Here is a 17859-nt window from a genome sequence, read left to right on the forward strand (position 1 = left end):
CTCACTCAACAATAAAAAACACGTATTTAACGTAGCCAAGGCGATCCTAACCACAGAATAACTCTGAAGAGCCCATGATTCCCTGCTGGATTTAAATTTAAAAAAAAAAAAAAAAGAAAAAGAAAAAAGAAAACGAGGAAGAGTGAAATCCCCACATGCCAATGTTCCGCTGCAAATCCTCCTCAATTTGAATGCTGCCATGGAGAGCTGGAGAGATCAGCAAGCTCCTTCTCCCTGATTGGCCTTGGCACTTCAAGAAAAAAAACTGTGTTAAGAGCAAAACCTCTCCCGTCAGTCAGGGCTCCATCTCCATCTGCCCATCCAAAGCACAGCCCCTTAATGTGACAAAATGTGACGAGAGAGGCTAAAATTATGGGTGAGATGGCACTTTCCATTCTAGCCCCGGCCTGCGATTATCTACAACTCCAGGTTGCCCAAAATTACCTCTGGAGCCTTAAATGCCTTCCATTTTATTTCATTCCTAGAACGAATTCTTTTTTGGAACTTTCCTAAGAGATAAAGGAACAAAACACCAAAAAGCCCTAGATATTTCCACTGCAGGGAAGGAAGAGCCAGTAGGCAAGCATGATTTTGATTTTTTTTAACATCTCATGCATATCACCTCTACTGTATCCTTAGGCAGAACAAAATTAATTCCATGTCTCTGCAATTATGAAAATTCAGAAACCTGGAAACTCTTACCAAACTCACTTTATAAACCACGTCTGGTCTTGATATATTCTTAGAGGTAGTCTATGAGGATGGCTAAGAAGCTAGCACAGGAGGGTGGTTATGACTGATATCTCCAGGAAGAACTAGTTAAATAAGCAATCTGACCCAGGTAAGTAAGTGACATTATGTGGTAGGTTAGTGGTTATAAAGTTTATGTAACTACTGTACTTCTTTCTGTAATAGGCTTGGTGTTAGGCTCCTTGAAAAGCAAACCTAGTGAGTTATTTGTTAAAACACTGGAAACGTTTCTACTTGATTTTAATGTAACAAGTGAGGCTCCCAAAAGCGTCCATCATGATTCTGTGAATCAAATACTTTGAAATACAGCTAGCTATTTTTTAAAAACTTGCTATGCATCCCTTTTGTAAAATAAAAATCTTTTGTACCCCAAACACTTACTTATCTTCAATGAGTTGCTTTTAAGATCAGATTTTATATGCCAACTTCTCCTACAATAGGGCACTCTTATACTTAGTTTCAATATTGAAATAATAATAATAGTGTAACAAACTTTGTATTTGCATTGCACTTCAAATCTCCTCTTTCCAATACGCACTGCCCTCTTTACCCAGGAGGTCCGTGCCAAGAGTGGTGAGTAGACTTCTTTCTAGCAACTCACAAATTTGGAGGCACCCAAAGCAGTCTTCCTGACTTGTACTCCTATACAATTGCTCTCTGTATCTTTTCTTCTTCCAAACATCCCTCCCTACATACTTGCCCAATAGCTCCCCTAATGAGGTAACCTGCCAGGCCGAATGTAAGGGTTTCCTTTTTTATGGTAGAAACCAGGCTCTGCAAAATCCCAAAAGGTCAAGTCAGTGTTTAATGACTTCATTTGGAAAAAAAATTAAAATTGTTAGCATTGCTTTTTATCACAAGGAATGTAATTCTCAAGTGGTCCTCAAGGAACAGTGTAACATTCCAGAACCAACAGGTTTGCACAGTACCTAAAGTGAGCAGGCAAGTCTAGCTGCTTATACGGAGCGACCTTATGCATCAATGAGGTTCTGACGCAGTCTGCAATACACAGACTCTACCCCCAACACAGCAAAGACGTTCTGACTCTTTTCTTCAGCACTGCACACTTACAATGTTTTCCGCTTCAAGGCAGAGTACACCTTTGAACTGGTCAGACTTCTTCCCATTTCAGAGGTAGATAGCTAGAAACAGGCCAAGCTTTGCACTCAGTAGCTCAAGCAAGACTTTTCCCTCTCTGGGCCTCTAAATTCCTAGATCCCAGACCAAAAAAAAACCCCACTAAAAACAAAAAACACCTCACTTGTGTAAAGAGACAGGCCTAGAACCCAGAGAGGGCAAGAAGTATTCTAAGGTCACACAGCAAGTTAGCATAGAATGATGTAACACTCCTAATTCTACATAAACCCCCTTGCCTCCCACTCAACACAGGAAAGGATGGTAACGACAACACGCACACACACCAGGCTTCTTTCACCTCCACTGTCCTGGCTCCTGTTTCTGAAAACCTAAATATACTTGGCCCTGGAGACTGCTGCTGCAACTGTGATTTTCCATTCTCTCTAATACCCTCTGGCGGTTACACTGTTGATTTTCTGCCTTACTACATAGTTTCCTCATTCCAGAAAACACACGCATGCACACAACCCCCCCCTCCTCAAGATTATAAAACTCTTCCGTTCCCAAGAACAAAAAAGTTAAGGCCAGATCTGAAGTGACCCAAATACAGGAATCTTGTTCAATCATTACAAACGACCATAGCTCTACCCAGGAGCACATCTGACCAGACAGAATTTGTTCTCACAGAGGACGTTCCCCTCCACAGTACAGATCCTGTGTCAGGGTCATTGCCATTTCTCCCACTGCCGTGCAATAGTATAATGAGAGCCCCAGATGTAGTTCGTGTGCACAAGAGGACAGACGGACAGTTCATGAGGGACCCTTTCCTTAGTCCCATTGCTGATAGTTTGCTCAAGAAGAGGCAGAATGCTACACATAGATGAATGAAGGACAGAAAAGAAATTTTCTGTTTTTTAATAAAAATGATCAACTAGAACTCCTGGATCTTATCCAGCACCCGGTCTTGCCGCCATCTGAATACACAAAGCAGGAAGCGAAGGGACAGTAAGTACTCAGCATGGAATGCCGTGTGATCATTTCCTTTCTAATACCAAGCTTGCTCCCCTCTCCCAAAACATCCCATCTTCCAGCCACGCTAACTACGACTGTTCCCCACTCACACACTACATACGTTAAGGTTTCCATGCGGTTCTTCCTGCCTGGGATGCCTCTTCCTTTCTACTCTCTTGGCAATATCAAACCCATTATCCTTTGAACAAACCTGTACAATGGTACTTAGTTCACAGTAATGGTTCAATGTCTGACTCCCCCCAAAAGGCTATAAACTAAACGTGGAACCTCCATGCACCAGAGCATGGCATCTGCCAGATAACAGATATCCAATTATTATTTGTTGAGTTCAAAGAAAAAATAAAAGTCTTCTGAAATACACTTACTCAAGCCTTAACTGTACAGGCTGCTGCCTACTGCTCCCCAAATGTCAGTCTGGTCAGAGGGGAACCGAGCGCCACTCAGTGTCAAACACACTACTAGCGTGGAGCGGCAAAGTCTCACCCACACTAGTGCATTCCAGGCAGTGGCTGTAATTCAACGGTGTGTCCTAAGGAAGGCCGGTATCCTGTCTCAACTTCTTCCTCCACCCCTGCCATCTGGCTTTCCTGAAATTCACAAGACTTCATGGAGCCTTAGGACCACAGTATATTTCCTCTCCAGGACCAGTTTCCACTAGTCAGTGTTCAATGGCAAATTTAATAGTGTTTGCCTGTTCCAATCTCTTACCCCTTGGCTAGACTGCGCCTAGGAGAATCAATCTATAAAGCCTTAATAGCAGAAATAAAGCTTTATGCTGACCATTTTCCCTAGACCACAACAACAGCTCCCCTCAAACTACCTAAATATGCACAGTACACACGGGGAAATGATCAAAACCGAGATCTACCAGACCCCAGAAGTCAGGGAAATACAGCAGCTCACGCAGGTCCAAACACTGAGCTAATTCTACCCACTGGGGCAGGTCTTTTGGACTCCACCGAGACCTAAACCTTGGCGACATTTGCCTCTTTTCGTGCCAGTCTTCTAAACTGGGTCATCTCTTCTTGGACTCTACCTCTCACCTGTCCTGTCTGCCCACCTCTGCCGTCAGCTTTGATGAGACTTGGCCACGGTGGCTAAGGTGAGCCTGGGCAATGGGCTTTGTTCTTCAGCAAAATAGAATTATCTTCCAGTGCTGCTGGAAGAAACCTGGACATTAATGATTTCATACTGTTAAACACGCAGGGAGCGTCTGAGATGAAAGTGTAACTACATTATCAAATGCCATGTTTCACCCACAGACAACTGACCCTCGAAAACTATGCTGGGTGTAGGGGAATCCACCCTGCACAGTGAATCAACAGCACAAAACTTCTGACTCTATAGCGGGTGGTCCACATCCGCCTATTCAACCAATGGCAGGTCGAAAACAGTTACCCTATATGGTGCCATGTATAAAGTGCACTTTTTGCCCAAAGTTTTGAGGGAAAAATAAGGATGCTTATTATACAAGGGTATAATGATTTCAAACCATGGGTATAATAATCCCGTGTATAATGCGCACAAAAATGTGGGTGCGCACTATACATGGCAAAATACGGTATTTTCCACCTGTGGTCGGGAATGCAAAATTATTGTTTTCCATCAGGACTTGTTGAACCCCGAGATGTGAGACCTGAGGATAGGAAGCTGTCTGTATCTCCTGAAAAAAAACAAACGTGCGCATAAGGGAACCCGCGCCATTCAAACTCTGTTGTTCAAGGGCACCTGTAAATATAAGCTATGTACTTTTAAGAGGATGATAGTGAGAAATTTCACGTTTCATGGAGTCGAATCTAGACTCCATTTAGAACAGAGGAAGCTGATTCAATGGAGACTGCTGGGGATGTGCAGTCCAAAATCCAAAAGGGGGGGCGGGTTCGATCACAAACTGTTAGGGAATTTTAAGTTAGCGTGGTCTAATGCCCGAAGGATGGAGTTCGCAGGGAGGTCTGTCTCCCAAAAATGTATAAACCTCACATACTTAGAGAAAATTGAGTTATTCAGAGCCTCACATAACACAGTAACACTTTGCAGTTGACCCGTTCTGAGTCGTCCCAAAGACGCTTAAGATGTGAGCAGGCCCCCCACCTAAGTGTTAGTGCAAGCACAAACCGGATACCAAAAAGTTGGGGGCACGGCCCTACAGTTAGGTAAAGCACAGCTTTTTGCAACATGGATCCTTATGTTTTTGTTTTTTGTGTTTGTTTGTTTTTATTGAATTTATTGGGACAACACTGGTTTGCAAAACCATACCGGTTTGAAGTGTACAACTCAATAAAACATCATCTGCACACTGCACTGAGCACCCATCACCCCAAGCAAAGTCCCCACTTCCTCCCCTTTTGCCCACCTCCACCTACCCTCCACCATCACCACACTGTTGTCTGTGTCTGTGTGTTTCACACATATATACAGTTTGGGTTAATCATTTCACTTTCTTTCATCCAGTGCCCCGCCCCCATCCCCTCTGTCAGTCTGCCCCACGTGTCCATGCCTCTGTTTCTATTTTGTTTGTCAGTTTGTTTTATTCATTAGATGCCACACATAAGTGAGATCATATGGTGTGGGTCCTGTGTTTCCTTCATGGGCAGTGGAATAGAAAACTAGTCCCCCTAGCGTCCTGCCACTGTAGGTGGCTTCAGATAGAGACACTCCTGCCTCCTGCAGCCACTTCAAAGCACAAGTGCAGGAACGCAGAACCCAACCTTCGCCTCCAGCCCAGGAGACGGAAGCACTCCCAGGACCTGCAGTAAGACGGCAAACTTTCACCTCGGTGCTAAGGCCCTTTGAGTTACAGTTTAAAAGGCAAAGGAACCTGCATCCTCTCACACCAAAAAGTTAACCCACAACCCAGCCCACTTCATGAAGCAAAGTGGGCCCACACGTGTCGGCTACTTGTGCCCATCGCTGAGCGACGGGTCTTTGAAAGCCTCTCTCTCCTGCCAGGGAGACTGGCTTCCTTTCCCCGCCACCCTTGAAAACCCACTAAGATCTCGGTCTTGATAACTTTTGCCTCTATCCCAGTTAGTTTTCTTCCCCACGTGGAATACACAAGGCCAGGCCCCATAAAGGTGTGTTCTCCTCAAAGCAATTTTCACTAAAATGAAGTGCTCCTGGAAAATAAAGGTACACTAAGAGACATGTGAGACCTTAACGCCAGGTCCTTGTTTCTCATCCCCAGCGAGGACTCGAGGACTCAGCATGCCTACGAGTAATTCATTCATGTCACCCATTTGTGAGCTACGAGAAAAGACACCACCCCTGTCCCTTTCCTAATTTAGAACCCTCCCTTATCCGAAGTCTATCAAAGCTGACTCCGGAGGTGGGAAGACAGGAGAGCTGAGGAGAAAGATTAACCTGAGGGGACTGCCTCCCTCCATGAGTGAATAAGGACTTAAAGTTTCCACAGTGCCAGAGGGATGGCAGGTGCATTTAGGAGAAGTGACCGCACTGCCCATCCCTGCCGCCCTTCCCCCAGCCCCCAGCAAGGACGCCAGAGCCTGAGCTCTCTCTTGGGGCACTTACATAAGACCCTGTAAAACTTCATGTGACATTCACAGAAAATGTAAGCTGCTATTTTGCTCCCTCAGGAGATCATTTTAATGGACTGAGTGGCAAAATGCGAGGATTCTCGGAATGCAGCAGAAATCTGCTCCACGGAGGTACATGGGCTCAGGAACGGGGGAAAAAAAACATCCCTATTAAACAGGGTCACCAGGGGGGTAAGGATTCAATGTAAGAGAGACAATCTGCTCCTTCCAAAGTGACCCATTTAAAATCAGATTGTTCCAGGGGAAGCTCATAGGTTAAAAAATTTTTAAACAGCCAAGACAGGCTTTGCAGAACGAAGGTTCCTTCAAGGAAAAAAAAAAAAACAACTTAGAAAGAAAGCAATGAGGCAATGAACAAAATAACTTCAGGAGGCACGAACTTTGGAGTCAGTCACTCCCCCCTTCAGGAACAGTGACATTCACAGAAAGGCCTCAATCGCTCTGTATTGATCACTCATCACAAGCAGCTTTGTCTCATAGGACTGACACTCTGGTTGGGTTTCCTCTCTACAGAAACCGCTGCCACCCAACCACTCTCTCCTATAGAGGGACTCGCAAGCTGTGGCTGCTCACCCCAAATCCGCCTCCGCTCTCTGCAACAAGGAGCAAAGAAAAGTTCTTCACAGCATCATGTCAGGACAAGGCAGGTGGGGATCGCCCAAGACGGGCCGCTCCAAACACAGCAGGTCCCCCCAAAGCACAGGTGCTGGGGGGTGTTCGGGGGACGGACACCTCACCTCCCGTTGCTAATGGTAATTTCCTTCCTTGCTCCCAGTTAGCAGCCTGTGTGTCTAGGAGCCCGATAGGCCCTGGGACAGGTCCTGGGGACAAGAATCCCAGAGTCTCGGGGACTTCCACTTCCAGCCTCTCCAGGGCTCCTGGCCCAAGGCAGCAGAGGGTGTGTCCACACTCCCTCCCTCTCCACCAGAATCCCGAGCATCGGTGGTACCAGCTACAGGTTCGGAGAACTTGTCCAGCGCCGCTCTCCAGGGCGCCCCCGCGGTTGCTCTCTGGCACCCCCGGGCTCTTACCTTGGCCGTGACTGCCGCCAGGCAGAGAAAGACCGCGGAAGAGCTGGGTGACGCGGCGGCGCCGCCTAGGAGGCGCGGGGGGTCCGGGTCGGGGTCCCGACAGGAGCTGCCCTTGTCCGAACGGCGGTGCAGAGCACACACTTCGGGGTGGCCCCGGGCTCCAAACGCTGCGGAGACGGTCCGGGCCGCCCAAGCTGAGCACTCTCCCTTCTTTCTCTGCCGTTGGTGCCGCTGCCTGTAGCTGTTCCCTGCCTCCGAGACTCTTCCGAGCCGGGGGCGCTCGGCATGGACAGAGGCCTGGGTCCGCCTCGGGCTGGGTCCGGGGAGGGGGCGCTGGGTTGAGACGTGGGGCGGCCGCTGGGGCCAGCTCCACCTCCCACGCTCCCAGCCGCTTCACCCCTTCAGGGCAGGGCCTGTCCGCTCTTGGCCCGGCGAGGTGAGCGCAGCCGCGCCCCCAGCTTCGGGCGCCTAGGCTCCCGCGCGGCGGCGGGGCAGCGACGGTCCGGCCGGGCCGGGCGCCGAGCGCAGCGGCGGGGGTGCTGCAGCCGGTCGCGGCGCCCCCGCCCCCCGGGCCTGCGCCGCCCGCCCGCGGCTCCGCGGGAAGGAGGCGCTGGAGAGGGCCTCGCCCTGGCCTGGGGCGCGGGGCCGGGGGCGCGGGGCCGGGGGAGGCGCCCCGAGAAGGTCACCGGAGTGGAGGCGGGGCGCAGCGCGGTGGGTGCGGGGAGCCGAAGAGGGCGTCCCCGCAGCCGCCAGGAGCGCTCGCTGGCCTCGGCCGCTGCCGCCTCCCAGACGCGCCTGCTTCTCCGAGCGCCCGGCGCTCGGAGCCGGGCGGCCGCTGCAACAGCCGCCGGCAGCCGGGCGCCACTAGCGGGAGCCGGCGCGCGATCCCCGCCTCCCGCTCCTAGGCTTGGCTTGGGCCGCCGTGCGGGTGCTGGCGGGGGGGTGGCGGGCGCTGGGGTCCGAGCTACGGGCTGGCTCGGCCGCCGCGTGCCCAGAGCGCCGGGCTCGCTCAGCAGCTGCAGAGACTGTGTGTCTGTGTCATGTCTGTGCAGCTGGGGGGGACCGCGAAACAGGCCGGGCTTGGAGCGAGGGCGGGGCCTGCGCGCTCCTCTGTGCCCGCCCCCACCCCGTGATGGCGCGGCTGACCAATAGAAGGCGCCTCTCCCGCCGAGGCCCCGCCCCACAGTGAGGCTCCGCCCTCCTACTGCTTCAGATTGCTAGAACACAGGCGGAAGCAACACCCGGATCCGGGATTCCGGCTCGGGTCAGGATGAAAGGGTGCTAGCCGGGAGCTCCCCGCCCTTCTTCCCCCTGCCCCGCCACTCCGGGCTTGGCGAGCCTCGCGGAAAGAGGGGGAAGGGAAGCGGGGCAGGTCCGCAGCTGCCGCCGTAGAGACTCTGGCAGGCTCGTAGGGCCGTGCTGCCTGTCCACTCTCCCTTGTACAAAACAGCCGTCGTGGGAAGTAGGAAGTTTCCCCGCCTCCACCTTATACTCGGGTCACCGCTTCCCTGGTATGGGGCAGCCTGAGACTTCGAGGAGCCACACTGAAGGGCTTTGACAGCGTCATTTTGGGCTCTGTATCCAATCATCCTGTCCAAGCCTCCCTATTATTTCCGGGAAACTGCTCTTCTTTGTCCCCCCCTCCCACCCAGGCAGGCAAAGCACGACCTCTCCCCATTTAGATTTCATTCCTGCTCTTTCCGTCTCAGCACGAGAACCCCGCTCATGTTATGCATCCCGTTGAATAGACTTCCAGTCTCCCAGTCCTAAAGATGAGAGTAGGGCGCCAAGAGTCCTCTTAGGCTACGGAAGGATTGGGTGCAATTGGCTAGGCAACAGGGGCGGGCGTGTGAGAATGGAGGAGGCCTGGAAGGAGGAGGCAAGGAAGGAGGAGGCCTAGAGAGAAAACCCAGAGGTGGAGAAAGCAGAAAGGCAGGGAGAGATCGAGGACGCTGAAGGATGGGCAACTCTGACTAGGAGACCGGGACTCCGGCGCGTGATCCACCTCCCGGGTTTTTCCTCCGCTCAGTCCCAGGGCTTCTGGGGTCCCCTTTCCCCCGGGTCCCCACCTCTCCCCAGACATGCGGGCCGACGGGTCTCTGCCTGACCTCTGAGCACCTCTCTCTTAGCACTGGGACTCAGAGGAGCCCACCCTAGTTTTAGGAAGGAGCCCGGGAAAAAAGCTAAAACAGGGATAAAGTGCTCGGGTGGGAAGGGGAAGGGGTGCGTAAGAAAAGGACGCTGCGCTCGGGCTACCTCGCTGATCCCACTCCCCAGAGGTCAGGTTGGGAGACCAAGGGCTTCGGAGGTTCGGCAGCTCAGTGTGCTCCGGACCTTGCTCCTGCCTGGGTAACTTGACTCTCGGCCCTTAGCTGGACCCAACCGGAACCCTTCCTCAATCCCCTTCCTTCCCTCCAGCTCTTTAAGCAACGACCCCCACCCCCTTCCACTACCTTCCACCACCACCACCGCCGCCGCCGCCGCCGCCGCCGCCGCTGCCACCGCCACTGCCACCGGCTGTTCCCCAGGTCTGGAGCGCTGTTTACCTAATATGAGTGGCAGACCGAGCCGAGGAGCATGTGAAAAGAAGGTAGTGGTTGTACAGCAGCGTCCTCGGCGAAGAAGTAGCAAACGTTTGCCTTGAAGCTTTGGGATAAGTTAACTGCGAAGCTGGGGTCTTGCTGTCTTATCTCTGCGTGAAAAAGTCTCACCCTGCACGTTTGCAGGGATGGGAGATCCTATCTGGTTTTGATGCCATTACCGTGTCGGAGAAGAACATTATACGATAAAATATTATCTAATATCCTAGAGACCATTAGAGTGTCAAAGTTTAATGCCAAGCCTTTTAGCTGGAATGCTGCTTCGTTCTTCCTCTGACGTGCAGCCCGGCCCCAGAACGCGCTTAAAACAAGGAGATCATTTTTATTTTTTGCGGGCGGACTGCCCTTCCTTCCTACTCTCCCTAACCCCTCACCGCCCCCCCTCCACCGCCGCCCCGAAACGGGGAGAGTTAAAGCAAGATTTTGGGTTTTCTTTTTATTTGATGCTTTACTTCGCTTCATTAAGGGTGCAAAATGCATTATTATAACACATTAGCATATTAATCAGGGTAACGTGACTGAGGACAGGAGGGGAGACCTGAAATTTAGGAGCAAAGAGAAATAGTGAAGTAACATCAGAAGCTAAAGGTAAGCGTGTGCAAAAGAAATATCTCCATTTTAATTGCCTAAGTGTAGTGCATCCTCTAGACTGAATTTTAGAAAGAAAAATACAGCCGGATTGGAGGAGGGAGCAATATTCATTCTGGTTAGTAAGGTACATTAAGACATTTTCATTATTTGGGGATTTCAGAAAAATTACTTGCATCAGTTAAAAAGTACCTTAAATGTGTCAGAGCCTTGTTCTGTCAATTCAATGTTGCAGTGTTATAGTCAGTGGCATATCTAAGTTCTAATTGAGAGGAATATTGTCCAACTGAACTATTACACAAACTGCACCCTTCTGTTAATATGTCAAGCCTCACCCAGGTGCACATTTAAAGAATTCCTTTATCCCACCAATGGGAGATACACATATGGAAAACCTACTGTAGGATGTTTTTGCCCATGAATTAGAGCATTTTGACACAAACCAGGATATAAATGTCTTAAAAGGGATTTAGCTGTGACATAATATAGTATGGGGAATGCAGAATAAAATATGTAAGGTGATATATACGTTATTTCTAAAGAACCTGAATTGCTTCTGCTAGGAACTGAGGAGTGAAAAAATATCGAGCCCTCTAAACCGACTGTTATCTATCTATCTCCACACGGTTATTGTACCTGTCACAGGACAGATTCAGAAAGGTCTCTTTAATCAGGGTCAAGGAGACATAATCCTAAAAAAAAAAAAACAAAAAACAAAAAAAAAACCTGTCTTAAAACAGCCACTAGGGGGCCCTAAAGGCATCTCAAACAGGGAGCTGAAAAAACGGGCTCCCACCTCGCGTTTCCCTTCTCATTTTCTGTGTACCTAATGGAACTGGAATCTAAAGACAAGAGGAGAGCATGGTGCAAAGTCTGGAGGCAAGTCGGGCTTTATGTTTTAAAAAAGACCAGGGTCCCATTTTGACTCATGAATCAAGAATGTGATTTCCCAATTCTCTCTCCCCTCCAGGAAAATACAACAACAAAAAAAGGAATACTGTACTCACTGAGATGAAGGAAGCCTGGTATTTTTACCCTATTAAGTCAACCAAATCATGTTTACTATCACAGATAGAGCCTCTCTAAGATTTTAGGGCTTTTTTTCTGAATGTTTTGAGCATTCTTCAAGTGCTAGGTAGCATGATGATATGAGATATATTTAGCCCTGGCTGGTGTAGCTCAGTGGACTGAGTACAGGCCTGCGAACCAAAACATCGCAGGTTCGATTCCCAATCAGGACACATGCCTGGATTGCAGGCCTAGGTCCCCAGTTGGGAGTGCGTGAGAGGCAACCACACATTGATGTTTCTCTCCCTCTCTTGCTCCCTCCCTTTCTCTAAAAATAAATAAATAAAATATTTAGCAACCTATACCGCAGGGCACCCACCAACTGCCCTATGGGAATTCAAGCCAGTGACAAGGCACTAGAACACGGGGGGGGGGGGGGGGGGGGGGGGGGGGGGGGGAGTTAATTCTTTAGTGCTGAGTCCTGGTTAAAGGTGGAGTGAGCACAGGGTGGTCCTAGGGGATGGCAGGTGTAGCCAGAGTGATGGAGGGCTGGGGGGCTTACAGCAGGGGACACTTAACCAGCCAGTATGAAGGATTTCAATATTTTAACAAGTAATATTATATTTGTCAAAATACCCGAATATCAGGCCTGATCACACATAAAGCTGCCCGACACTTTCTGTAAACTTTAATATAATATCGAGCAATCAAATTTTCAAGGCTCAAAAAAAAATTTTTTTTCAAGGCTCCCAAATCCTTAGCAGTCAGATAGCTTTCCCACATCTTCCCAGTAAATAAGGTTAAAATATCCTTTATATGAGGGTCAAGAATCGAACGCTCTCAGGTTACACAAATAAAAGCCTAATTATCCTTCAATCAGTGCTGGAGGGATATCTGAAAAAGATGTCCTACCCAGACCCATTTCGAGTGAAAATCCAAGCACCAGGCATGACACATTCCTCTGTCACTCAGGCCAATAATCAAGACATTCCTGAGCAAAACAAAATGCCTCCAACAGGGCTAAGCAGGGAAGGAGCTACTTGCTAGCTGAAGAATGAAAGAACATTGTGAAAGCTACCAAATTAACACTAATGGAAGGGCGCTTCGGGCATAATTTAACTAAAAACAAAGCGAATCTGCAGTCGAGATGTGAGACAAGGTATGGAGATAAAGTCTTTCCTAGTGGAATGAAAAATAGTTTATGAAATAAAAAAGAAAAAGTTTATATTTTTATCATCATATTCAGTGATCAGGCTACATACAGGTGTTCTCAAAATAGCATCATTAGCTATCAGAAGACTTGCCCCTGCAAACTAATTAGAACAAATTTGGCTCTCAATGGACTTTCACTGACTGTGAAAGTCCACGCGCGTGAAACCATTTCAGGTATATAGCTCTCTGATCAGCTATGATAAAATCCTTAGCTGGAGACCCAAAGGCCTTCTGGAGACAGGAAGGGAAAAATCAGTGCCAAAGAGGTCAATTTAAAGGACAGAGCATGGGGTCCTGGACCTCATGAAGAAGGGACCTCAAGCTTAATGGACTACATTTCCTCAAGACTATATATATATATATAGTCTTGATATATATTGACCTCAGCACTGCTAAGTTCATCAAAGTTTTAAAATAAAAGGTGATGGCATATGCCTTTTGGTGCTTTTCAGCCAGAAACCCTGTTTAAATGGCGGTCATAGTTGTGTGAGTATATCACTTCCTGCTTTCTCTCCCCTCTCTATGGAAGAGACCATAGAGCAGGACATCTTGCACTTTGATGTATATACAAGTCACCTGGAAATCTTGTTAAAATGCAGACACTGATTCAGTAGGTCTGGGGCGGAGGTAGGGGAGGGGTGGGCAGGGGATGAAGTGGATGGAGAGGGGCTGAGATTCTGCTTTTTTAACAAGTTTCTGTCTGTGGACCATTCTTTGGCTGGCAAGGGTGTAGAGGACATGTGCTGCTAATCAACAGCATCCTGTTCTTTGTTTTCTCTTCCTGAGAGTATGGTATCAATAGGGTTCTTCAAAGAGTAAACCCTGAGACAAGGATTTGGAGGCCAGAATCTTACCTGGGAAGGCCTTCCAAGAAGCCCAGTGAGGATGTAAGGAAATGAAATAGGAAGGGGAGGAAGGCCAACAAGGGGTGCATTAATAGATGGTCAATGGGTACTCAGTTCTGATAAGGACCCTCTGAGGGACTGTGGAGAAAAGCATTGTCCAGAACACTTCTGTGTAATGGGGATATTATATAGTTGCATTGTCCAATATGGTAGCCACTCACCACATGCAACTATTGTGTACTTGAAATGAGGCTAGTGTGACTCAGGAACGGAATTTCTTATTTTATCTCATGTTGATTTATTTAAATAGTCACACGTGGCTACTGGCTACTATGTTGGACAGTGCAGATGCAGAACATAATTGTCTCTCAAAAGTCAAGAAACTTAGAAGATTATTTATCCACCAGATCCCTTCAGTCACCAAGGATTGCTCCTGGCACTTCCTGGCACTTCTCACTTCCTGGCATTTCCATCATGTGCTCCTGGCCAAAGGATACCCACAGCAGAGAGATACAGGTAACTTAAAGTAGGAGACCTTCAGTACATGTGGAAACTGCCCATGATAGGTGGAGCTGGCCACCAGGTAGAACTAAGGCACCAACAGCATGTGCTAAAAGAACCCAGGTTTTACTTTGACCTATCTGAGTTCCAGAGCGGAGCCTGAAGAGCATAAGCTAATCAATGCATTCTGTATCCCTGACCACCATCACCGGTGCAAGGCTGAGCAGATAACCCAGGCTGGTTCAGGCAAGATGACTCTCAGGACTCTGTTGGGGGTGCTGGAAGATTAAACACATTCCTTCACTTCTCGACCCTGTGGTCCATGGATAGAAAGGTTAGTAACTGCAGCCATTTTGCTGTCCCCCCAAATAAGGCTGTCACTGAGACTATTAGAGACAGAGAGAAATCCCAATCTGGGTCAGTATTCTTTTGAGCTGGATGTAGAGCAGGGGTGTCCAGCCCTCGGCCCGTGGTCCGCGTGTGGCCCGGGATGGCTATGAATGCGGCCCGACACAAAATCGTAAATTTACTTAAAACATTAGTTTTATTACTTAAATAGGTACATTTGCTATATTAGTGATCACTAACTTCAGACCTGCTCGATGGTTTTAAAAGATTATCAAAAGGGCTGCTGTATAGTTAGGATTATTATGTGAGGACTTCTTTACTTATCTGTGGTGGCAGATATCACAGACAACCCTTCTTCTTCCCACACCAGAAGGTCAGACACCCCTGAGTAGAGCATTCCCAGGTAATAGGATCTTAAATAATTATCTCAAGAAATCTCAAGATAGGCAAGTCCAAATTTGGTAAAGCAGCGGTTTCATCAGGGACCCAAGATCTCTCTCTCTCTGGCCTGCCACTCTGCCATCCTCCACATATTGGCTTTGTGTGTTGCCTCATAATCACAAAATGGCTGTGATGGTTCCAAACATCATGTTCTCAAACCAGCATTCAAAGCAGAAAGAGAAAGGCAGGCAGCAAGTGCTTTCCCTTTTACTAGATTCCCCACTTCGGATGGACTTCAGTGAATCATAATTCACCTTCTGGAGATGGAACATTGTTAGGTTTTGGTAGCCAAGAATAAGGAGAGGAAGTGGCTCTTGGGTACCAACTAATAGGGCCTGCTCTAGGACCCTTGATGACACCGTTGAGTCACTGACAAGGACCAACCCTGAAACTTACCCTAACTCTGAGCTCCTCCTTTATGTGAGCCAATAAATCCACCTACTGTGCAAGTTTTAGTTGGGGTTTCTTTACATGCATCCAAAAAACATCCTAACCAATATAGGTTCACACTCAGACTCAGCAAGTCTCATCGTCCCTTCTGTTTACATCTTTGTTACTTCTCAGGGCTTGCATCTCCTTGCCTTTACATATGGCCAAATCTTACTAAACCTTCAAAGTCCAACAAGAACCTCCTGCCTTTAGAAGTCTTCCAAAAACTAGATGGACCACGGTAATTTCTCTCTGCCAGATTCCTAACACTGCTTATCCTTCCTGCATCTCTCAAGAATCAAAGCAACGACAGCTGTCCTGGAGGGTACAGCTTGTTCCCTCCACCAGAAAGTGAAATTTGGTTTGGAAATCATTTACTAGTTTATGCGTAGTATGAACACGCCAAGCTTTGAGAAACAACATCTAGATGCGCCACGAGCAACACCTGCAGCTGCCATTTCCACCCAACATTCATCACATGGGGGTGGTCCGCTCAACTGCAGCTTTCCTTGGCCCAAGGATTTATTTGTCATTCAATCCCCCACTGAGTCTGGAATGATATCCCGAGACTCAGTCTGCTTGGTTGGTCCTTCAACCATCCTCACCCCTAGCCTATAGTTTCTGCCAGTATTTCTACCTTAGGAGCTGGAGCCTGCCTCCAGAACCTCAGTTTTGGCCTTCGCAGATCCACATTTCAAAAGAACCTGAATTGAGAACTGCTGCTGATTCCGAGTTCTTGTGACAGCTCCTTTCTTCACCAGGGCAACTGAACCTTTGGCGTTTACTTCTGTGTGTCTGAATGTGAGTGTGCTGTGGTCATAGAATGCGGGATTTGGGTTGATGACCTCTCTGTGGAGAGGGCAAGTCACCTTGTCCCAATTAAACTCCCAAACTCAAGCCTCATTGGTTTCCTGTCCAATGGGAGGTTATGGCTTGGCTGGAAGCCCGGGAAGGGCTGTTCCTGACAGTGTTTCACCCAGTCCTGCTAGAAATGTGGATGTGGTTCCTATATTTGAGAATCTCCACATCCAATTCCGGAGATAAAGCATTTACTTTCAAGAGTTAAGTGATGGGGAGAAAATAGATAAATACAAAGTTGTCCTTGAGTATTCTTGAAAGATGCAGTAAGGACGAGCATGCATCTGGCAGAGAGAGATTACTGTGGTCCATCTAGTTTTAGAAGACTTCTAAAAGCAGGATGTTCTTGTTGGACTTGGAAGATCTGGCAAGATAACAGGAAGGAAATTCAAGCTTTGAGAAACAACAAAGATGCGAACAGAAAGTGTGATTGGTTAAGGTGACACATTTATTTAAGGAACCAGGGCCTAGGAAGCTAATTTGGGTCTTCCTCATTCAATCATAAGAATGATTTGAAAAATAATATCTGAATCCCTACCTTGTGTCAGTTACTATGCTGACCATTGAAGATTTTACTAAAAATAAAGACAGTTCTTGTTCTTTTAGTGACTGACAGCCGAGTCGACGAAGGAGGGGAAAAAACATTAAAAGGTGATGGATTGAATTCTTACCTTTTCATTGACTTCATCCACTGAGTTTCCTTAATCACTGATCCTTGTTCATCTTACCCTCAAAATATCCTTCAGACCAGTTCCCTCTGCTTCATTCAAAGGGTTACTGCCTGAGCTCAGAACTGTTTCTCACCTGGAACCCCCCTGTGGCTATCTGTAAGCCATTCCTCATTCCTACCTGCTAACCAAATTACCTCTACAAAGTAAATCTCAGCAGATTTCTAGCTAGCTTATGTTTTACTTCTGTCTTATTTATTCTAGTTCCTTTCCAAAAGTATCTATCATTCTAGTTTGACTCCCATTCGTGTGGAGCTGGGATGCCAGCCCCAGACTGTGGTTGGGGGGTGTCCAAGGGGCAAGGATTGGCTTTATCCAGGGACTGTCAAAATGAGTCCAGAGCTTCACTTGAAAGCATCACATGAAGTACAAATCCTGAAGTACTGATTGGATTTGGGTAGAAAGGGAAAAACAGGGACAACACAAAAAATTTTTGAGTGATGATTTTCCGTGGATTTGCAGTCTACTAGGCACTGGTCAGAACACTTTCCTGCACGAGCTCATTTAGCCACACTAAACCCTAGCAGGTGCTTACTATTACATCATGGCCAGTGTGCAGATAGCTAGGACATAAGGAAGTCACATACTGTAACTCTGGGAGGTGATGGACTTTAACTAGACTTATTGTGGTGATCATTTCACAATACATACAATATCCAATAGTTATGTGTACACCTGAAACTGATCAAATGTTAGATGTCAAGCACATTTCAAAAATTAAAGAAAAGAAGTCAGCTTACCAAAGATCATACCATAGTAACAGTAGGACTGGATCCCAAACACAGGCTGCTTATTTCTAGAGGCCGTGCTCTCAGCCACCAAGCGACGTTGCCTCTGTCAAGTGTGAGCACCAGAAC

At 47.9% G+C, this 17859-nt stretch overlaps 1 protein-coding gene across 3 annotated transcripts in view; it reads right to left on the reverse strand.

Moving 5' to 3' along the window:
* The window catches only part of LARGE1 (LARGE xylosyl- and glucuronyltransferase 1), a 453793-nt gene extending 443589 nt beyond the window's left edge, over nt 1–10204 (reverse strand). Inside the window, exon 1 of one of the 3 annotated variants that reach the window (XM_053919473.2) lies at nt 9991–10204. The gene's annotated coding sequence lies outside the window, so the exon portion shown is untranslated. Of the gene's footprint in view, nt 1–7444; nt 8559–9897; nt 9953–9990 lie in introns of those variants that run through there. The other 2 variants (XM_053919472.2, XM_024579159.4) reach the window with 2 other exon arrangements.
* Nucleotides 10205–17859: the final 7655 nt, after the last annotated feature.

The sequence above is a fragment of the Desmodus rotundus genome, chromosome 3 (assembly GCF_022682495.2).
Source record: "Desmodus rotundus isolate HL8 chromosome 3, HLdesRot8A.1, whole genome shotgun sequence".
Lineage (NCBI taxonomy): Eukaryota > Metazoa > Chordata > Mammalia > Chiroptera > Phyllostomidae > Desmodus > Desmodus rotundus.